Source organism: Coregonus clupeaformis, chromosome 8 (assembly GCF_020615455.1).
Source record: "Coregonus clupeaformis isolate EN_2021a chromosome 8, ASM2061545v1, whole genome shotgun sequence".
Classification (NCBI taxonomy): domain Eukaryota; kingdom Metazoa; phylum Chordata; class Actinopteri; order Salmoniformes; family Salmonidae; genus Coregonus; species Coregonus clupeaformis.
In genome coordinates, this window is record NC_059199.1 from 44926536 (window position 1) to 44950460 (window position 23925).

The 23925-nt window shown below is 43.5% G+C and overlaps 1 pseudogene; it reads right to left on the reverse strand.

The window, feature by feature from the left end:
• LOC121572544 overlaps nucleotides 1-23925 on the reverse strand; it is a 69562-nt pseudogene that overhangs the window by 17996 nt on the left and 27641 nt on the right.

Consider the following 23925-nt stretch of genomic DNA (forward strand, 5'->3'; position numbering starts at 1 on the left):
ACACGGAGGTTGGAACCAAAAATCTCAAATTTGGACTCATCAGACCAAAGGACAGATTTCCACCGGTCTAATGTCCATTGCTCGTATCCATTGCTCTTGAAGGAAAAGCAGCCAACAAGTGCTCAGCATATGTGGGAACTCCTTCAAGACTGTTGGAAAAGCATTCCTAATGAAGCTGGTTGAGAGAATGCCATGAGTGTGCAAAGCTGTCATCAAGGCAAAGGGTGGCTACTTTGAAGAATATAAAATATTAAATATATTTTGATTTGTTTAACACTTTTTGGGTTACTACATGATTCCATATGTGTTATTTCTTGTTTTGATGTCTTCACTATTATTCTACAATGTAGAAAATAGTAAAAATATTTTGACTGATACTGTATATACACAGTGCATTCGGAAAGTATTCAGACCCCTTCCAATTTTCCACATTTTGTTACGTTACAGCCTTATTCTAAAATGGATTAAATAAATAAAAATCCTTATCAATCTACACACAATACCCCATAATGACAAAATAAAAAAACAGTTTAAAAAAAAACATAAATATCACATTTACATAAGTATTCAAACTCTTTGCTACAAGAATCGAAATTGAGCTCAGGTGCATCCTGTTTCCATTGATCATCCTTGAGATGTTTCTACAATTTGATTGGAGTCCACCTGTGGTAAATTCAATTGATTGGACATGATTTGGAAAGGCACACACCTGTCTATATAAGGTCCCACATTTGACAGTGCATGTCAGAGCAAAAACCAAGTAATGAGGTTGAAGGAATTGTCTGTAGAGCTCCGAGACAGGATTGTGTCGAGGCACAGATCTGGGGAAGTGTATCAAAAAAAGTTTGGAACCACTAAGACTCTTCCTAGAGCTGGCCGCCCGGACAAACTGAGCAATCGGGGGAGCAGGGCCTTGGTCAGGGAGGTGACCAAGAACCCGATGGTCACTCTGACAGAGCTCCAGAGTTCCTCTGTGGAGATGGGAAAACCTTCCAGAAGGACAACCATCTCTGCAGCACTCCACCAATCAGGCCTTTATGATTGAGTGGCCAGACGGAAGCCACTCCTCAGTAAAAGGCACATGACAGCCTGCTTGGAGACAAAAGGCGCCTAAAGACTCTCAGACCATGAGAAACAAGATTCTCTGTTCTGATGAAACCAAGATTGAACTCTTTGGCCTGAATGCCAAGCGTCACGTCTGGAGGAAACCTGGCACCATCCCTACGGTGAAGCATGGTGGTGGCAGCATCATGCTGTGGTGATGTTTTTTAGAGGCAGGAACTGGGAGACTAGTCAGGATCGAGGGAAAGATGAACAGAGCAAAGCACAGAGAGATCCTTGATGAAAACCTGCTCCAGAGCGCTCAAGACCTCAGACTGGGGGCGAAGGTTCACCTTCCAACAGGACAACGACCCTAAGCACACAGCCAAGACAACGCAGGAGTGGCTTCGGGACAAGTCTCTGAATGTCCTTGAGTGGCCCAGCGAGAGCCCGGACTTGAACCAGAACGAACATCTCTGTAGAGACCTGAAAATAGCTGTGCAGCGACGCTCCCCATCCTACCTGACAGAGCTTGAGAGGATCTGCTGAGAAGAAAGGTAGAAACTCCCCAAATAGAGGTGGGCCAAGCTTGTAGCGTCATACCCAAGAAGACTCGAGGCTGTAATCACTGCCAAAGGTGCTTCAACAAAGTACTGAGTAAAGGGTCTGAATACTTATGTAAATGTAATATTTCAGTTTTTCTAAAAACCTGTCTTTGCTTTGTCATTATGGGGTATTGTGTGTAGATTGATGATGAAAAAAACAAACAATTTCATCAATTTTAGAATAAGGCTGTAATGTAACAAAATGTGGAAAAAGTCAAGGGGTCTGAACACTTTCCGAATACGGAAGAGGAACTGATCTTTAAAAAATTAAGGACAGTTATTAAAATAAAAAAAGCATTTTCAATGGAGGTTCTCCATTGCTTTTTTAGTCCATGACTAGGCTTAATCTGTGTCCGGGAAACAAGTCACTAGTCCTTGCAACAGACTGCAGTAGCACTAATGACTACAATTTGAGGTGTGTGTGTGTGTGTGTGTGGTAGTTTCAGGTAGTCGTGTGGCTTTTGGCCCCTCACTTGTCACGCTACCTTACATGCAGACGCCACCACCGTCCTCCCGCTGTCAGACGCCAGACAGAACATCTCAAAGCCGTGTCCGTACCTGGAGAGAGGGACCGAGGGAGGGAGAGACGGAGGGAGGGAGAGGAAAAAAGAAAGAGGGAACAATAAAGAGAGAGAAAGGAGGGAATGGAATGAGGGAAGAGGAGGAGTGATGAGAGCTTAGTCACTGATAAGACTGTTATAAAAGCCAAGTAGTCAAACTTGAAGCACAAACAATTGTCCTGAAATCTTTCAAATTCTGCATCTAACAATCTCAATAGAATCTCACTTCTCGTGTCGGAGCTGCCAGGTTCTAAACAGGCACATTTGGAACAGAGGCCAAGTCCCAAATGGCACCCTAATCCCAATGTAGCGCACTACTTTTTTACCAGGGCCCATAGGGATTAGGGTTACATTTGGAACACAAGCCAGAGAGTTTTCTGTATGGCATTATGGAGATGCCCCTTAGACAGGCTGGAAAGCTTAAGACAACACAGATACCTTACTGGTAAATAAGACTGCTGGAGCTATTTAGACTGTGGAATTAAACAGTGAGGTACAGGACTCTTGAATGACGGACTGAACGCAAGCGCAAACACACACAAACAAAGTGATTATGCACTGGCTAATTATTCAACCTTTTTTTTTTTTTTATTTTTTTTTTTTCACCTTTATTTAACCAGGTAAACCAGTTGAGAACAAGTTCTCATTTACAACTGCGACCTGGCCAAGATAAAGCATAGCAGTGCGATAAAAACAACAACACAGAGTTACATATGGGGTAAAACAAAACAAAAATCAAAAAAATACAACAGAAATACAATTAATATACAGTGTGCAAATTTAGCAAGTTATGGAGGTAAGGCAATAAAATAGGCTATAGTGCAAAATAATTACAATTTAGTATTAACACTGGAATGATGTGCAAGAGATGATGTGCAAATAGAGATACTGGGGTACAGATGAGCAAAATAAATAACAATATAGGGATGAGGTAGTTGGGCGGGCTAATTTCAGATGGGCTGTGTACAGGTGCAGTGATCGGTAAGGTGCTCTGACAACTGATGCCTAAAGTTAGTGAGGGAGATAAGCGTCTCCAGCTTCAGAGATTTTTTGCAGTTTGTTCCAGTCATTGGCAGCAGAGAACTGGAAGGAATTGCGGCCAAAGGAGGTGTTGGCTTTGGGGATGACCAGTGAGATATACCCGCTGGAGCGCAGACTACGGGTGGGTGTTGCTATGGTGACCAATGAGCTAAGATAAGGCGGGGATTTGCCTAGCAGTGATTTATAGATGGCCTGGAGCCAGTGGGTTTGGCGACCGAATATGTAGTGAGGACCAGCCAACAAGAGCGTACAGGTCACAGTGGTGGGTATTATATGGGGCTTTGGAGACAAAACGGATGGCACTGTGATAGACAACATCCAATTTGCTGAGTAGAGTGTTGGAGGCTATTTTGTAAATGACATCGCCGAAGTCAAGGATCGGTAGGATAGTCAGTTTTACAAGGGCATGTTTGGCAGCATGAGTGAAGGAGGCTTTGTTGCGAAATAGGAAACCGATTCTAGATTTAACTTTGGATTGGAGATTCTTAATGTGAGTCTGGAAGGAGAGTTTACAGTCTAATTGCTTTCAGGCCGCGGAAAATCTACTTGATGTTTTAAAAGTGAGCAATCACCAAACCATAGATTTTCAGCCAGGTGGGAGAAACATCTCATCCTCTCAACCTACCAGACCTAAACATTTCATATTCAGAAATATACACAAAATAGATACACCACCACAAAATCATTGAACCGCAAAAATAATATGCCACTTATCTATTTTTATGTTAGCTATTAAGCATCCAATTATACAATTAATTCCTTGCCAAATGGGAGTAAGAAAAGTGCTATTCAAAAACACAATGGCTGCACTTTCAAGCTGTATGTCATGTTAATGCAGGATTGACTGGTAAATGGATTTAACATTAGCCACAAATGGAGGCGATATATTCTACTGGGGAGAGAAGAGGCTCATGGGGCATGGGGGGGGAAATCTGCATTCTGATTGGTGGTGGGGGGGCTTTTGGCTGACTGGCTGGATGGCTGTCTATGAAGGGCATTTAGAAACTACATTTTCAGACACATTAATCCTCACAGGCAGCGAAACAAAAAATAACCAGTTTTATAATTCAAAATGGGAACCATTTTCCTATTGACTAAATGAAGATTGTACCTAAGTGTCTGGCTGTTGTGATTTTCTTGTTTAACAACCCACCTAACGTTAAGCAGGGAGGGAGAGAGGGAGTAAAAGGAGTAAAAAGAAAGAGAGAGGGAATTAAAGACGCGAGGCACACTGGAGACACGAATCAGAATGAAGAACACAATTGACCGCCTCAAGACAACGTTTTCTCGTTTTCTTCACAGCGCTCATCGTTAGCATTTAGCTCCAATGTGTAACCCTCAACTTGCTATTTCTGAAAAGCAATTTTGAACGAGGCTTTATCTCCCAATTTTCAACGGCTGTTAGCTTTGAGGGGTGCTGCGAAATGAGAATCAAATGTACCCCCTCTCTCATTCTCCACCCATGGCAAGACGACTTCTATTCACCATCTACTCCTTCAGACACATAGCGTGTCCCAAATGGCACCCTATTCCCTTTATAGTCCTATTGGCCCTGGTCAAAAGTAGTGCACTATGTTGGGAATAGGTTGCCATTTGGGACGCAGACACTTACACAACCCATCCTCTCCTTCATTACACATGAAATTGAAAGCCTAGTTCCCCCTCTTTTTTTATTTGTCCCAGGCTTCCCATTTCTCCCTAATTGTTCCCTCCCTTTACCCCCTCTAGTAGTGAATCAGAGACATGGCATTATTCTGTTAACTCATTATTCTGTTAACAACTCTGTGTCTGCTTCATTTCCCTCTCCCCATAGCCCTCTACGAACACACACACACAGTAGCCCTGTACATCAATATTATAATTTCGCTCTGTACAGACACACACACGTGCGCACAAACACACACATAGAACCCTGTAGACTAGAGCCATCAATATCATAACTCTGTAATCAAATACAGTGCCTTCAGAAGGTATTCATACCCCTTCACTTATTCCACGTTTTGTTGCATTACAGCCTGAATTCAAAATGGATTAAATTGATTTGTTTTCTCACCCATCTAAAAAAAATAATCCATCATTACAAAGTTAAAACATGTTTAGAAATGCAAATTGATTGAAAATGAAATACAGAAAAATATAATTGCTATAAGTATTCACACCCGAGTCAATACTTTGTAGAAGCACCTTTGGCAGCGATTACAGCTTTGAGTCATCTTGGGTATGTCTGCATCAGCTTTGTACATCTGGGTTTGGGGATTTTCACCCATTCTTCCTTGCAGATTTTCTCAAGCTCTATTAAGTTATATGGGGAGCGGCGGTGAACAGCAATCTTCAAGTCTTTCCACAGATTTTCAGTGGGATTGAATTCAGGTTTTTTTGCTGGGCCACTCAATGACTTTCACATTCTTGTTCTGAAGCCATTCCAGCGTTGCTTTGGTTGTATGCTTGGGGTTATTGTCCTGTTGGAACATAAATCTTCGCCCCCAGTCAAATCAAATCAAATTTTATTGGTCACATGCGCCGAATACAACAGGTGCAGACATTACAGTGAAATGCTTCAAGGATTTGCCTGTATTTGGCACCATTCATGGTCCCTCTATCCTTACCAGTCTCCCAGTCCCTGCCGCTGAAAAGCATCCTCATAGCATGATGCTGCCACCACCATGCTTCACGGTAGGGATGGTGTTAGATGGGTGATGAGATGTGTCTGGTTTTCTCCAGACATAGCGCTTTGCATTCAGGCCAAATAGTTCAATTTATGTCTCAACAGACCACAGAATCTTTTGCCTTATGCTCGGAGTCTTTCACGTGCCTTTTTGCAAACTCCAGGCGTGCAGTCATGTGCCTTTTTCTCAGGAGTGGTTTCCATCTGGCCACTCTCCCATAAAGCCCAGATTGGTGAAGTGCTGTAGAGACTGTTGTCCTTCTGGCAGGTTCTCCCATCTCAGCCAAGGAACTCTGTAGTGCTGTCAGAGGGGTGTGGTCCTCTGTAGCTCAGCTGGTAGAGCACGGCGCTTGTAACGCCAAGGTAGTGGGTTCGAACCCCGGGACCACCCATACACAAAAAAATGTATGCACGCATGACTGTAAGTCGCTTTGGATAAAAGCGTCTGCTAAATGGCATATTATTATTATTATATTATAGAGTGGACACTGGGTTCTTAGTCACCTCCCTGACCAAGTTCCTTCTTGCCTGGTTGCTCAGTTTGGTCGGACGGCCAGCTCTAGGCAGAGACTGGGTAGTTCCATATTTTGTCAATTTCCCAATGATGGAGACCACTGTGCTCTTGGAAACTTTCAACACTCAAGAAATTGTTTTATACCCTTCCCCAGATATATATATATATATATGCCTCATAACAATTCCATCTCGGAGATCTACAGACAGTCCCTTGGACTTCAGGGTATAGTTTCTGCTCTGACATGCCCTGTCAACTGTAAGACCTTACATAAACAGGTGTGTTTCTTTCCATATCATGTCCAAACAATTGAATTGGCCACAGGTGGACTCCAATCAAGTTGTAGTGGCATCTCAAGGATGATCAAAGGAAATTGGATGCACCTGAGCTCAATTTGGAGTGTCATAGCAAAGGGGTGTGAATACTTACAGTATCAGTCAAAAGTTTGGACACACCTATTCATTCAAGGGTTTTTCTTTATTTTGACTATTTTCTACATTGTAGAATAATAGTTACGACATCAAAAACTATGAAATAACACATATGGAATCATGTAGTAACCCAAAAATATGTTAAATTCTTCAAAGTAGCCACCCTTTGCCTTGATGACAGCTTTGCACACTCTTGGCATTCTCTCAACCAGCTTCATGAGGAATGCTTTTCCAACAGTCTTGAAGGAGTTTCCACATATGCTGAGCACTTCTTGGCTGCTTTTCCTTCACTCTTCAGTCCAACTCATCCCAAACCATCTCAATTGGGTTGAGGTCGGTTGATTGTGGAGGCCAGGCCATCTGATGCAGCACTCCATCACTCTCCTTGGTCAAATAGCCCTTACAAATCAAATCAAATTTTATTGGTCACATGCGCCGAATACAACAGGTGCAGACATTACAGTGAAATGCTTACTTACAGCCCTTAACCAACAGTGCATTTATTTTAAAAAAGTAAAAATAAAACAACAACAAAAAAAAAGTGTTGAGAAAAAAAAGAGCAGAAGTAAAATAAAGTGACAGTAGGGAGGCTATATATACAGGGGGGTACCGTTGCAGAGTCAATGTGCGGGGGCACCGACTAGTTGAGGTAGTTGAGGTAATATGTACATGTGGGTAGAGTTAAAGTGACTATGCATAAATACTTAACAGAGTAGCAGCAGCGTAAAAAGGATGGGGTGGGGGGGCAGTGCAAATAGTCCGGGTAGCCATGATTAGCTGTTCAGGAGTCTTATGGCTTGGGGGTAGAAGCTGTTGAGAAGTCTTTTGGACCTAGACTTGGCACTCCGGTACCGCTTGCCGTGCGGTAGCAGAGAGAACAGTCTATGACTAGGGTGGCTGGAGTCTTTGACAATTTTGAGGGCCTTCCTCTGACACCGCCTGGTATAGAGGTCCTGGATGGCAGGAAGCTTTGCCCCAGTGATGTACTGGGCCGTACGCACTACCCTCTGTAGTGCCTTGCGGTCGGAGGCCAAGCAGTTGCCATACCAGGCGGTGATGCAACCAGTCAGGATGCTCTCGATGGTGCAGCTGTAGAATTTTTGAGGATCTGAGGACCCATGCCAAATCTTTTTAGTCTCCTGAGGGGAATAGGCTTTGTCGTGCCCTCTTCACGACTGTCTTGGTGTGTTTGGACCATGATAGTTCGTTGGTGATGTGGACACCAAGGAACTTGAAGCTCTCAACCTGTTCCACTACAGCCCCGTCGATGAGAATGGGGGCGTGCTCAGTCCTCTTTTTTTTCCTGTAGTCCACAATCATCTCCTTTGTCTTGGTCACGTTGAGGGAGAGGTTGTTGTCCTGGCACCACACGGCCAGATCTCTGACCTCCTCCCTATAGGCTGTCTCATCGTTGTCGGTGATCAGGCCTACCACTGTTGTGTCGTCGGCAAACAATGATGGTGTTGGAGTCGTGCCTGGCCATGCAGTCATGGGTGAACAGAGAGTACAGTAGGGGACTGAGCACGCACCCCTGAGGGGCCCCCGTGTTGAGGATCAGTGTGGCAGATATGTTGTTACCTACCCTTACCACCTGGGGGCGGCCCGTCAGGAAGTCCAGGATCCAGTTGCAGAGGGAGGTGTTTAGTCCCAGGATCCTTAGCTTAGTGATGAGCTTAGAGGGCACTATGGTGTTGAATGCTGAGCTGTAGTCAATGAATAGCATTCTCACGTAGGTGTTCCTCTTGTCCAGGTGGGAAAGGGCAGTGTGGAGTGCAATAGAGATTGCATCATCTGTGGATCTGTTGGGGCGGTATGCAAATTGGAGTGGGTCTAGGGTTTCTGGGATAATGCTGTTGATGTGAGCCATGACCAGCCTTTCAAAGCACTTCATGGCTACAGACGTCAGTGCTACGGGTCGGTAGTCATTTAGGCAGGTTATCTTAGAGTCCTTGGGCACGGGGACTATGGTGGTCTGCTTGAAACATGTTGGTATTACAGACTCAGTCAGGGACATGTTGAAAATGTCAGTGAAGACACTTGCCAGTTGGTCAGCACATGCTCGGAGTACACGTCCTGGTAATCCGTCTGGCCCTGCGGCCTTGTGAATGTTGACCTGCTTAAAAGTCTTACTCACATCGGCTACGGAGAGCGTGATCACATAGTCATCCGGAACAGCTGGTGCTCTCATGCATGCTTCAGTGTTGCTTGCCTCGAAGCGAGCATAGAAGTGGTTTAGCTCGTCTGGTAGGCTTGTGTCACTGGGCAGCTCGCGGCTGTGCTTCCCTTTGTAGTCTGTAATAGTTTTCAAGCCCTGCCACATCCGACGAGCGTCAGAGCCAGTGTAGTACGATTCAATCTTAGACCTGTATTGACTCTTTGCCTGTTTGATGGTTCGTCGGAGGTCATAGCGGGATTTCTTATAAGCGTCCGGGTTAGAGTCCCGTTCCTTGAAAGCGGCAGCTCTACCCTTTAGCTCAGTGCGGATGTTTCCTGTAATCCATTACACAGCCTGGAGGTGTGTTTTGGGTCATTGTCCTGTTGAAAAACAAATGATAGTCCCACTAAGCGCAAACCAGATGGGATGGCGTATCGCTGCAGAATGCTGTGGTAGCCATGTTGGTTAAGTGTGCCTTGAATTCTAAATAAATCACAGACAGTGTTACCAGCAAAGCACACCCACACCATTACACCTCCTCCTCCATGCTTTACGGTGGGAACCACACATGCGGTGATCATCCGTTCACCTACTCTGCGTTTCACAAAGACACGGCGGTTGGAACCAAATATCTCCAATTTGGACTCATCAGACCAAAGGACAGATTTCCACTGGTCCATTGCTCGTGTTTCTTGGCCCAAGCAAGTCTCTTCTTCTTATTGGTGTCCTTTGGTAGTAGAAGGCCTGATTCACGCAATCTTCTCTGAACAGTTGATGTTGAGATGGGTCTGTTACTTGAACTCTGTGAAGCATTTATTTGGGCTGCAATTTCTGAGGCTGGTAACTCTAATGAACTTATCCTCTGCAGCAGAGGTTACTCTGGGTCTTCCATTCCTGTGGCGGTCCTCATGAGAGCCAGTTTCATTATAGCGCTTGGTTTTTGCGACTGCACTTGAAGAAACTTTCAAAGTTGTTGAAATGTTCCGGATTGACTCAATCAATCAATCAATTTTATTTTATATAGCCCTTCTTACATCAGCTAATATCTCGAAGTGCTGTACAGAAACCCAGCCTAAAACCCCAAACAGCTAGTAATGCAGGTGTAGAAGCACGGTGGCTAGGAAAAACTCCCTAGAAAGGCAAAACCTAGGAAGAAACCTAGAGAGGAACCAGGCTATGAGGGGTGGCCAGTCCTCTTCTGGCTGTGCCGGGTGGAGATTATAACAGAACCATGCCAAGATGTTCAAAAATGTTCATAAGTGACAAGCATGGTCAAATAATAATCAGGAATAAATCTCAGTTGGCTTTTCATAGCCGATCATTAGAGTTTAAAACAGCAGGTCTGGGACAGGTAGGGGTTCCATAACCGCAGGCAGAACAGTTTAAACTGGAATAGCAGCAAGGCCAGGCGGACTGGGGACAGCAAGGAGTCACCACGGCCGGTAGTCCCGACGTATGGTCCTAGGGCTCAGGTCTCTCAGTTGGCTTTTCATTGACTGACCTTCATGTCTAAAAAAGTAATGATGGACTGTCGTTTCTCTTTGCTTATTTGAGCTGTTCTTGCCATAATATGGACTTGGTCTTTTACCAAATAGGGCTATTTTCTGTATACCACCCCTACCATGTCACAACACAACTGATTGGCTCAAACCCATTAAGAAGGAAAGAAATTCCACAAATTAACTTTAAACAAGGCACACCTGTTAATTGAAATGCATTCCAGGTGACTACCTCATGAAGCTGGTTGAGAGAATGCCAAGAGTGTGCAAAGCTGTCATCAAGGCAAAGGTTGGCTACTTTGAAGAATCTCAAATATACAATAGATTTAGATTTGTTTAACACTTTTTAGTTTTTTTGTTTTGGTTCCATATGTGTTATTTCATAGTTTTAAATGTCTTCATTATTATTCTATAATGTAGAAAATAGTAAAAAACTATTACAGAAACTACAGAAAACCCCTGGAATGAGTAGGTGTGTCCAAACTGGTGTTTTGACTGGCACGGTATGTAAATGAGATATTTCTGTATTTCATTTTCAATAAAATTGCAAACATTTCTAAAAACATTTTGTCACTTCGTCATTATGGGGTATTGTGTATAGATGGGTGAGAGAAAAAATATATTTAATCAATTTTGAATTCAGGCTGTAACAACAAAATGTGGAATAAGTCAAGGGGTATGAATACTTTCTGAAGAAACCGTAAGCCTTTATTCTAACTATGATCTCCGACTTTAAATAAGGAGCTTTTTACAAATCACAGTGAATGACACCGTTTGCCTACAGCCAAGGTACCCAAAGCTTCCCCCACCCCCCGATTCGGTCTCCCTCCATCCCCCTCTCTCCCTCCCCTCTGCCATTCTTTCTCTGCCTCTCTTTTCCTCCCCCTCCCTCATGCTTCTCTTCCTCCTATCTCCAGTAGTTCGGATTCATCCCCCTCTTCTAACATGCAGAGCAGAGTGTCTACTAACTACGAGAGAGAGAGAGAGAGAGAGAGAGAGAGAGAGAGAGAGAGAGAGAGAGAGAGAGAGAGAGAGAGAGAGAGAGAGAGAGAGAGAGAGAGAGAGAGAGAGAGAGAGAGAGAGAGAGAGAGAGAGAGAGAGAGAGAGAGAGAGAGAGAGAGAGAGAGAGAGCTGCACTGGCGAATTCTATAGGGACCCAGTAAACAAACAAAAAAATAATGGTTTATGTAAGTCTGATGTTTTGTGGGAGTAAAGCCTCAGACATAAAACGCTTTGTTGTTTTTAACTTGGACTAATATATGTTTTCAGTATGCAATACCATTAACTGTGAGAGGGTGGAAGTAGGACTCTTGGTATTGGTCAGAAACACTTGAACCCGGTTCCCTCCTCTTTATTGGTCTTGGGAGCAAGATCACCTGTCAATCAAAAGGAGAAACTATCAGAATCAGCCAGATGTAACGAGACATTGACCATTACATGCAGAAAGACCAAGTTTAGGATGAACGTAGGCTGCACTTACACAGGCAGCCCATTCTGATCTTTTGACCAATCATATCAGATCTTTTCACATCTGATCATTTTCAGAGCTTATGTGATTGGTCAAAAGACCAATTACTGAAAAAAAGATCAGAATTGGGCTGCCTGTGTAAATGCAGCCTTAGAGCCATACCTTGAAACACAGCCTTGTTGGAGAGGCCTAGGGCAGGAGTACTGGCTCCTTCTGGTTGATCTACAGTGTCCTGATAAAGGGAAACAGACACACACAAACATACATACAGGGGAGAGGGTTCAAAAGGGAATCTCAACGGTGTAGGCCTTTTCTCAATCTTTTCTTCCTTTTTTTTTTGCATCCTCTTTCCTCGCATTAGAGAAGAAGGTCAGAGGGGAGGGACCTTGGACCTTCTCCTCCAATACGGTTGAGAAGGAGGACATAGGGTGAGGAACTGCGGAAAGGCCCTACAGTAGCAATTGGGGGTGATGTAGGAAGCAACTGGGGTTGATTGACACTACACTCGACCAATAACAAAGCGGGATGTTGATACGCCGACCAATAGCAAATCAGGATTTTGGAACTGCTACTCACACTGGAGGCCAGCAGCTTCTCCAGAGGTGTGCCAGAGATGTTGGCGAAGTTCTCCACAAAGTTGCGGGGGGCACGGAACACCCGCAGGACCTTCTCGTCGGCCCCGGAGACGTACTGGAAGCGCCCCACCATGGCCAGACACTGCATATCATAGCCGTGGATCTGGGGGCGAGAGATCTCGTGCCAGGTAGGCTGTAGTTAAGACACAGAGGACAGGGGGGGATTAGATATACTGAAGAGATACTGAGGTATAGTATTATAGTAAGAAACCTGGTGCCAGGTGGGCTGTGGGGAGGACAGAGGGTGTAAGAGATAGTAGAGGAAATGTTAGAAGAGGTCACCTATGGCTACGTCCCTAATGCCACCCCTATTCCCTATATTGTAACACTTTTGACCAGGGCCCATAGGGTATAGGGAATAGGGGTAGTGCACTACAGTGGGGAAAAAAAAGTATTTAGTCAGCCACCAATTGTGCAAGTTCTCCCACTAATTTTCATCATAGGTACACATCAACTATGACAGACAAAATGAGAAAAAAAATCCAGAAAATCACATTGTAGGATTTTTTATGAATTTATTTGCAAATTATGGTGGAAAATAAGTATTTGGTCAATAACAAAAGTTTCTCAATACTTTGTTATATACCCTTTGTTGGCAATGACACAGGTCAAACGTTTTCTGTAAGTCTTCACAAGGTTTTCACACACTGTTGCTGGTATTTTGGCCCATTCCTCCATGCAGATCTCCTCTAGAGCAGTGATGTTTTGGGGCTGTCGCTGGGCAACACAGACTTTCAACTCCCTCCAAAGATTTTCTATGGGGTTGAGATCTGGAGACTGGCTAGGCCACTCCAGGACCTTGAAATGCTTCTTACGAAGCCACTCCTTCGTTGCCCGGGCGGTGTGTTTGGGATCATTGTCATGCTGAAAGACCCAGCCACGTTCATCTTCAATGCCCTTGCTGATGGAAGGAGGTTTTCACTCAAAATCTCACGATACATGGCCCCATTCATTCTTTCCTTTACACGGATCAGTCGTCCTGGTCCCTTTGCAGAAAAACAGCCCCAAAGCATGATGTTTCCACCCCCATGCTTCACAGTAGGTATGGTGTTCTTTGGATGCAACTCAGCATTCTTTGTCCTCCAAACACGACGAGTTGAGTTTTTACCAAAAAGTTCTATTTTGGTTTCATCTGACCATATGACATTCTCCCAATCCTCTTCTGGATCATCCAAATGCATTCTAGCAAACTTCAGACGGGCCTGGACATGTACTGGCTTAAGCAGGGGGACACGTCCGGCACTGCAGGATTTGAGTCCCTGGCGGCGTAGTGTGTTACTGATGGTAGGCTTTGTTACTTTGGTCCCAGCTCTCTGCAGGTCATTCACTAGGTCCCTCCGTGTGGTTCTGGGATTTTTGCTCATCGTTCTTGTGATCATTTTGACCCCACAGGGTGAGATCTTGCGTGGAGCCCCAGATCGAGGGAGATTATCAGTGGTCTTGTATGTCTTCCATTTCCTAATAATTGCTCCCACAGTTGATTTCTTCAAACCAAGCTGCTTACCTATTGCAGATTCAGTCTTCCCAGCCTGGTGCAGGTCTACAATTTTGTTTCTGGTGTCCTTTGACAGCTCTTTGGTCTTGGCCATAGTGGAGTTTGGAGTGTGACTGTTTGAGGTTGTGGACAGGTGTCTTTTATACTGATAACAAGTTCAAACAGGTGCCATTAATACAGGTAACGCAGTGGAGGACAGAGGAGCCTCTTAAAGAAGAAGTTACAGGTCTGTGAGAGCCAGAAATCTTGCTTGTTTGTAGGTGACCAAATACTTATTTTCCACCATAATTTGCAAATAAATTCATTAAAAACCCTACAATGTGATTTTCTGGAGAAAAAAAATCTCAATATGTCTGTCATAGTTGACGTGTACCTATGATGAAAATTACAGGCCTCTCTCATCTTTTTAAGTGGGAGAACTTGCACAATTGGTGGCTGACTAAATACTTTTTTCCCCCACTATATATAGGCATTATATGGTGCTCTGTAGCTCAATTGGTAGAGCATGGCGCTTGTAACACCAGGGTAGTGGGTTCGATCCCCGGGACCACCCATAAGTAAAAATTTATGCACACATGACTGTAAGTCGCATTGGATAAAAGCGTCTGCTAAATGGCATATTATTATTATTATTATTATTATTATTATTATATTATTATAGTGGATAGGGTGCCAGTTGGGACACAGCCTATATCTTTCCTATATCTTGTTTGTTATTTGCATTTTATACGCCTAAATGTATCCCTGGTGTACGATGTGACGTTGTGATGAGTTCAGAGCAGGGGTTAGGAAATGTGATGGTAACAAATACATGCGCATAACTTTGACAGAAGTATCCATCTTTAGAAATATATATTATTTTATTAGTTTTATGCAATCCTTGGAATTTTTACCCAACAATAGGTATTATGAAAAGTGGTACTGATCTAAAACGCACTATTCTCTTTTTTAAAAATCACCTCAGAGAGAAATAAGCCATTTGAATGTGGTTACGTGCCTGAATACGAGACAGAAAAACGCATTTGCCCTTCTTAACAAGGTTTTCCTGCCAGACAGACACATCACAGTAAAAACTTAAACAACAAATTGCTGACTCCTTTAAACCTTAACAAGTCCTCTATGAGAGAATGTAGGGCTAGTAAAACTATTTTATCTTCACAAACTGTTAATATTCTACTGTAAACGCAAAATGACGCAGTCCACAATATAACACTGCCATATTGAAAACATGCAAAAACAGGAGGATGATATTTGGCCATTACCAAGAGGAATAAGCACTTTGAGCAATAAAAGTACTTTGAGTTTTCGGGCCACAGTAATGTTGCCAGTCGTTTGGTTAAAGGCCTTAAAAAAGGCTCAATTCAATCGACTTACATTAAAGTGTTCATGCAGTAGTACACAACTTTTTTTTCCTGTGGTCAAATAGAATTGCAGTATGGTTTTATTACTAGGGCTCGGTAAGGGCATCAACATGGGCTTGTTCTGGAGGCAGCTCTGCAGATTGGTCACTAGCTGGCAGTCATAAAATCGGATTTAAACCTAACCCTAACCTTAACCCTAATGCCTAACCCTAACCTTAAATTAAGACCAAAAACCTAGCCAATTTTGACTTTGCAGCTGGCCTATCTAAGGGGAAATCGCTCAGTTCTGCCTCCAGGACAAGACTAATGACAATAAAGTCAACCTGCTCAATGTGACGTCTATAGGGTACTTATTGATACGCCTCTATGTCTATTAATGTCTACAGTGCATCTGTGGGTCTGCCTATAGGAGTGAAAGGGGTCTATAGGTTACATCAGGGCTCTCCAAACCTGTTCCCGGAGAGCCACTCCAACCCTAATCTAGCGTACCTAATTCTAAGAATTAGCTGGTTGATAAAATGAATTAGGTTAGTTACAACTGGGATTGGAGCGAAAACCTACAGGACGGTAGCTTTTCAGGAACAGGGTTGAAGAGCCCTGGGTTACATGTACCTGTGTTTGGTCTTTCCTCCTCCATGGTGTTAGTAGCCTGATGGTCTGGTCTGACCCCACACTGAGGATGAAGTCCCCCTCAGGGTCCCAACTCAGGTCCTGCACTGCATTGAAGTGACCAGATATCACCACCCCTGGACTCCACTCTCCCTGGGACAACACACAGACATACCCTTTTTGCACTACTACTGAACCTGATACCTCCTTCACTACTACTGAACCTGATACCTCCTTCACCACTACTGAACCTGATACCTCCTTCACCACTACTGAACCTGATACCTCCTTCACTACTACTGAACCTGATACCTCCTTCACTACTACTGAACCTGATACCTCCTTCACTACTACTGAACCTGATAGCTCCTTCACTACTACTGAACCTGATATCTCCTTCCCTAATACTGAACCTGATACCTTCTTCATTACTACTGAACCTGATACCTCCTTCACTACTACTGAACCTGATATCTCCTTCACTAATACTGAACCTGATACCTTCTTCATTACTACTGAACCTGATACCTCCTTCACTACTACTGAACCTGATATCTCCTTCACTAATACTGAACCTGATACCTCCTTCACTACTACTGAACCTGATACCTTCTTCATTACTACTGAACCTGATACCTCCTTCACTACTACTGAACCTGATACCTCCTTCACTACTACTGAACCTGATACCTCCTTCACTACTACTGAACCTGATACCCCCTTCACTACTACTGAACCTGATACCTCCTTCACTACTACTGAACCTGATACCTCCTTCACCACTACTGAACCTGATACCTCCTTCACTACTACTGAACCTGATACCTCCTTCACTACTACTGAACCTGATACCTCCTTCACTACTACTGAACCTGATACCTCCTTCACTACTACTGAACCTGATACCTCCTCCACTACTACTGAACCTGATACCTTCTTCCCACTTTCCTGCCGACCCAACCACACTGTGCTGTAGTGTTGTCACGAAGCAGAATTCACTCTAGGGTCCTTTATAACCTACTTTTGTACAATATTGTGTGCTATAGCTTGCAAAATAAACAAATGTGACTCTGGGTGAAAACATAAGGCTGTTTTTTCCAACATTAGGACTGTTTTCCTCAAGACATTCAGTCCTTTCCTTTCCTACTTCCTAGTATGGCCATACTGGTATAGTGACAACCCTACTGTGCTGACTCAGATATTTTGCTTTCACATTGAACCAGGCCAGTACAGCTCAACTCAGTTCAGTAGTGTGAAACAACAAGGGTAACAGAGTAGTCAGCCACTAAGAGTCAGGTCTAGTTCCCAGGGTAACATAGTAGTCAGCCACTCAGTCAGGTCTTGTTCCCAGGGTAACATAGTAGTCAGCCACTCAGTCAGGTCTTGTTCCCAGGGTAACATAGTAGTCAGCCACTCAGTCAGGTCTTGTTCCCAGGGTAACATAGTAGTCAGCCACTCAGTCAGGTCTTGTTCCCAGGGTAACATAGTAGTCAGCCACTCAGTCAGGTCTTGTTCCCAGGGTAACATAGTAGTCAGCCACTCAGTCAGGTCTTGTTCCCAGGGTAACATAGTAGTCAGCCACTCAGTCAGGTCTTGTTCCCAGGGTAACATAGTAGTCAGCCACTCAGAGTCAGGTCTGATTCCCAGTCAAACACTGACAGCCAGGGTCTTTAGTCAGTCAGTCAGCCTAATTACACTTAGCACAGTCTCTCTCTAACAGTGTGGCTGACTGGGAACTCACTGTGATTGAATCGCATTTGAGATAGACCCATCACAGTGCCGCTCAATCAGTAGTCTATAGAATAGAACATAATAGGAATCTCACCTTTTTGCCTTGTTTTGTAGGTCCAGAGATGTAGAACAGAAAATAATAGGAGTCTCACCTCTTCCTCGTGGGCCTGGGTCCAGAGATGCAGCGCTCCGTGGAAGGAGTGGGCCAGGATCATGGATCCGTCTGGACTCATCTGGCAGCCGTAGAAACCCAGTGTGTTTCCCCCCACCTCCCCCACACGTACCTGGAGAGGAGTGAGTGAGAGAAATGGGGCAGTCATTTGACATCATCTAAAGTAAACCCATGGCTCCAGACATTGCAGCTAAACCCACACACAACTGCTGGCATCAGCTGTGTGATGAGTGATCCCTTTTTTAGGTCAGAACCTTTGCATCAGTGCAGTCTCACTGAAAATCCAATAGAAATCCACACTGGTTACTTCCCAAATGGCACCGTATTCCCTACATAGTGCACTACTTTTAAAACCGGGCACATAGGGCTCTGGTCGAAAGTAGTGCACTATAGTGAATAGGGGGCCATTTGGGATGCAGCCTTTATTCTGCCCTTTATTCTAGCCTGTTTGAGTAGTTTATTTGGGTCCCATCTTTTGGGTCACCTCCAAAACACACAGTGTATAATGACTCTGTTGGGAGTCAGAGCAGTGGGGCCAGGACTTTTTACTGACCATGTGACGTTGCAACCAGGGAAAAACTCTGGGCCCTAGTTATATAGGGTTAGTGCTATCCGGGATCATTTGGACATCGAAACCCTAACCTTAACCCCTACCCCTACCCCTTACCATAACCCTTACCATAACCATTTTAAAATGTCAACTTCAATGGGGTAGGGACGTCGCAAGGACCCGGTTAGCAAGGACCCTAGTACTAGGCTGGTCAGGGATACCGGCTAGCAAAAACCCTAGTTCTAGGCTGGTCAAGGATCCCAGATAGCAAGGACCCTAGTTCTAGGCTGGTCAAGGATCCCAGATTGCAAGGACCCTAGTTCTAGACTGGTCAGGGATCCCAGATTGCAAGGACCCTAGTTCTAGGCTGGTCAGGGATCCCAGATAGCAAGGACCCTAGTTCTAGCCTGGTCAGGGATCCCAGATAGCAATAACCCTAGATCTAGGCTGGTCAGGGATCCCGGCTAGCAAGAACCCTAGTTCTAGCCTGGTCAGGGATCCCAGATAGCAATAACCCTAGTTCTAGGCTGGTCAGGGATCCCAGATAACAAGAACCCTAGTTCTAGGCTGGTCAGGGATCCCAGATAACAAGGACCCTAGTTCTAGGCTGGTCAGGGATCCGGGTAGCAAGAACCCTAGTTCTAGGCTGGTCAAGGATCCCGGCTAGCAAGAACCCTTGTCAGATAGCAAGGACCCTAGTGCTAGGCTGATCAATGATCCCAGATAGCAAGGACCCTAGTTCTAGGCTGGTCAAGGATCCCAGATAGCAAGAACCCTAGTTCTAGGCTGGTCAGGGATCCCAGATAGCAAGGACCCTACTTCTAGGCTGGTCAGGGATCCCAGCTAGCAAGGACCCTAGTTCTAGGCTGGTCAGGGATCCCAGATAGCAATAACCTTAGTTCTAGGCTGGTCAGGGAAAATGCCTGCCCCTACTAATTAGTAACGACCAATAGATAATCCCAGATGTCCCATCCAACCATCTCTTATTAACAAACACCCTCCAAGCACAAAGGCTTGGTGACAAACAAATCAGACAGTCAAGCCAGAAGAAGTAATTACACAAAGCTGTAAGACTCATTATTAGAGGGGAATAAATTGGTGTTATTTCTGGAAATTAATTTATCGTCTAATGCGATAATGAAAGCAGTCACAGCGCTCCATATCACATTAAAGAAATGGGCACCAAAAAGGGCATAGCTCGTGAACATATTAAGACTAGACTAGGATTTGTATAAATTGGATTCGGGTGAGAGAGCCTTTGACCTGGGAATGTAATCGCTCCATAGATCTTACAAGTAGCTTATGTCCAAATGGCACCCTAATTGCTATATAGTGCTACTTTTGACCAGGGCCCATAGGGAATAGGGTGCCATTTGGGATGCACACTAACACGTCTGCCCACTATATGACTATAAGCATGTATCGAAAAATCCCATTCATTTGAAAATGATCAGTAACCCCAGCTGTAACAGCCAATAGAGAATACATTATGTTCTTTCTACATCACAACCACATGCTCCATACTTAAATAATGCTATATTTAATTATGTAGAGAGAAAGTATGTAGTTCAATATATAAACTAGAGCCAGAATGATCTCTTTTCACTGGTTGAGTGAGTGGGATAAGTCTATCAGGGCCCATATTCAAGAGTGCTGATCTAGGATCAGGTCCCCCCGTCTATATAATCTTATTCAGTATAATGGAAAAAGCTAAACTGATCTTAGATCAGCACTCCTACTCTGGGAGGCTTTATGATAAGGGCCCCGATTCTGACAATTTTCCAATGAAGTCATTCGCCAATTAGCAATAGCGAAATGAAGATGACTTAAGTGGTAAACAAGTACATTTCAGGCAGAGAGAATTGTGGGGGAAAAGAGGATTATAATTGAGTGATAACATTACGACGTAAAATAAATATAATTTTATGCAAATTAAGCCCTCACATGTACGCATTAATCCAGTTCCTGACACTAATATCCATGGAAAAACAATACTAAAAACAAATCAAAATAACACAAGACAGACCACATTAAAAACACTGTTTCTTGTGGGTTGTGTAACCAGTGGCATTTGCAGTAGGATTAAAGGCCAAGTGCACTCAAAAATTTGATTTTCCTGTGTTTTATATACAGTTCAAATCAAATCAAATGTTAGTCACATTCACCTTACAGTGAAATGCTTACTTACAAGCCCTTAACCAACAATGCAGTTAAGAAAAAAGTGTTAAGAAAGTATTTACTAAAATAAACTGAAGTAAAACAAATAAAAATAAAATAGAAATTTGCCAAAATAATGGAAACACTTGAGTACATGAGGAATACAAAGTATATTGAAAGCAGGTGCTTCCACACAGGTGAGGTAAATGAGTTAATTGAGCAATTAACATCCTATCATGCTTAGGGTCATGTATAAAAATGCTGGGCAGGCCATTATTTTGCCTACCATGGCTATGCCCCCATAGGATGAATTGTTCAATGAGCATGAAAACCATATACCATGACCGTCGCAGTCACCAGATCTCAACCCAATTGAACACTTATGGGAGATTCTGGAGCGGCGCCTGAGACTGTGTTGTCCACCACCATCAACAAAACACCAAATGATGGAATTTCCCGTGGAAGAATGGTGCGCATACCTCCAACAGAGTTCCAGTCACTTGTAGAATCTATGCCAAGGTGCACTGAAGCTGTTCTGGCTCGTGGTGGCCTATTAAGACCCTATGTTGGTGTTTCCTTTATTTGGCAGTTACTTGTATATTTCCACACTATGGGGTTGGAAAAATACTGTGAAATTTTGAAAATAATGATAGTGCCCTTAGCGTAAGAGCTGTTTGAAAAGAATGCCTAAAAGTCCAGCCTGTTTTGGTGGGTTGAAGTTTTGGCCTGCCTGGTGACATCACCAGGCTGTAAATTAGTTAATAGACCAATAAGAAAGAGAGTTCCAAACCTCTCAGCTAATAACAGCTAGTTTTCAGTTTTCCCCTCCCTACTCAGACCCCTCCCAGACAGTAGAGAGTAGAGAGGAGAGAGAGAATAATCTAATTTAGCAGGCATTTCTTTCTTTCTGGTCCTGACGAGAGAGAAAAAACTGTTGAGGTTCTCTTCTCCACTGTAAATGTGGAGGAGTTGTTAAGATGGAGTCAGTGTCGCCTTTTTAACGTCAAAAAGTGGAAGTCGGGTCCTTTCACCTGAAAACCGGATGCATCCGGTTGTTGTCAACCCCGCAGCGGGTGGGTGGAAAGAGAGGAGACAGAGAGAACAACTTATTCTGCTCCCTCAGCACTTTGGCGTGTGTCCAATCTAGCCAAAGCTATCCAATATCTGTGTTAAGTGATTTATGGGCACATTCCACTATCCTATGGAATGTAATCAATTGTCCAGAAGTGTTGCAAAATATGAGAACTCAGAATATTATTCTGGCCTCAACGATAGTCAATGAATTAATCAATTTTCCTTGTTTGGATTGATCAAGTACAGTGCCTTGCAAAAGTATTCATCCCTCTTGGCGTTTTTCCTATTTTGTTGCATTACAACCTGTAATTTAAATGGATTTTTATTTGGATCTCATGTAATGGACATACACAAAATAGTCCAAATTGGTGAAGTGAAATGGGAAAAAATACTTGTTTCAAAAAATTCAAAAAAACAAATAACGGAAAAGTGGTGCATGCACATGTATTCACCCCCTTTGTTATGAAGCCCCTAAATAAGATCTGGTGCAACCAATTACCTTCAGAAGTCACATAATTAGTTAAATAAAGTCTACCTGTGTGTAATCTAAGTGTCACATGATCTGTCAGATGATCTCTGTGTATATATACACCTGTTCTGAAAGGCCCCAGAGTCTGCAACACCACTAAGCAAGGTGCACCACCAAGCAAGCGGCACTATGAAGACCAAGGAGCTCTCCAAACAGGTCAGGGACAATGTTGTGGAGAAGTAAAGATCAGGGTTGGGTTATAAAAAAATATGTGAAACTTTGAACATCCCACAGAGCACCATTAAATCCATTATAAAAAAATTGAAAGAATATGGCATCACACCAACCTGCCAAGAGAGGGCTGCCCATCAAAACTCACGGATCAGGCAAGGAGGGCGTTGCTTAAAGAAAGAAATAAGCAAACACGTTTGGTGTTCGCCAAAAGGCATGTGGGAGACTCCCCAAACACATGGAAGAAGGTACTCTGTTCAGATGAGACAAAAATTTTGCTTTTTGGCCATCAAGAAAACGCTATGTCTGGCACAAACCCAACACCTCTCATCACCCCGAGAACACCATCGGCAGGGACTGGGAAACTGGTCAGAATTGAAGGAATGATGGATGGCGCTAAATACAGGGAAATTCTTGAGGGAAACCTGTTTCAGTCTTCCAGAGATTTGAGACTGGGATGGAGGTTCACCTTCCAGCAGGACAATGACCCTAAGCATACTGCTAAAGCAACACTCGAGTGGTTTAAGGGGAAACATTTACATGTATTGGAATGGCCTAGTCAAAGCCCAGACCTCAATCCAATTGAGAATCTGTGGTATGACTTAAAGATTGCTCTACACCAGCGGAACCCATCCAACTTGAATGAGCTGGAGCAGTTTTGCTTTGAAGAATGGGCAAAGATCCCAGTGGCTAGATGTGCCAAGCTTATAGAGACATACCCCAAGAGACTTGCAGCTGTAATCGCTGCAAAAGGTGGCTCTACAAAGTATTGACTTTGGAGGGGTGAATAGTTATGCATGCTCAAGTTTTTTCTCTTTTTTTTTGTCTTATTTCTTGTTTGTTTCACAATAAACAATATTTTGCATCTTCAAAGTGGTAGGCATGTTGTGTAAATCAAATGATACAAACCCCCAAAAAATCCATTTTAATTCCAGGTTGTAAGGCAACAAAATAGGAAAAATGCCAAAGGGGGTGAATACTTTCACAAGCCACTGTACAGTAACTCCAAGATTGGTGCCCTCAGGCAAAATTGTGATGTGAGGGAGAGCTAAGGATGGAGCCGGCCATGGTATCAACATCAATAACAAATAATCTCTCCAATGAGAAGACAGCATTGATCAAATGTGTTAAGAAGTAAATAATTTCAAAGCGCACGTACACTCAGGTAGAAACAAAGGCAGTCAAAGAAGAAAAGTATTGTGGAACTTGGGCCCATAGGCGCCTCTACTTTAATGTTTCCATATTGGTTAAATGACTCAAGTATGATGGCAGTAAGTCAATAACAACGAACAACAACTAATAACAACCATTTAAAGTTCAAATGGGAATACTATGTCAGATATTTTGTTTATTTATACAACAGATTACTGTGATATCACTGTACTTCATCTACAGTACTAGCAGAACCAAATGTCCTGGATTGCAGTTGAGATTACATTAAAAGTACATGTTGCAAGTGATC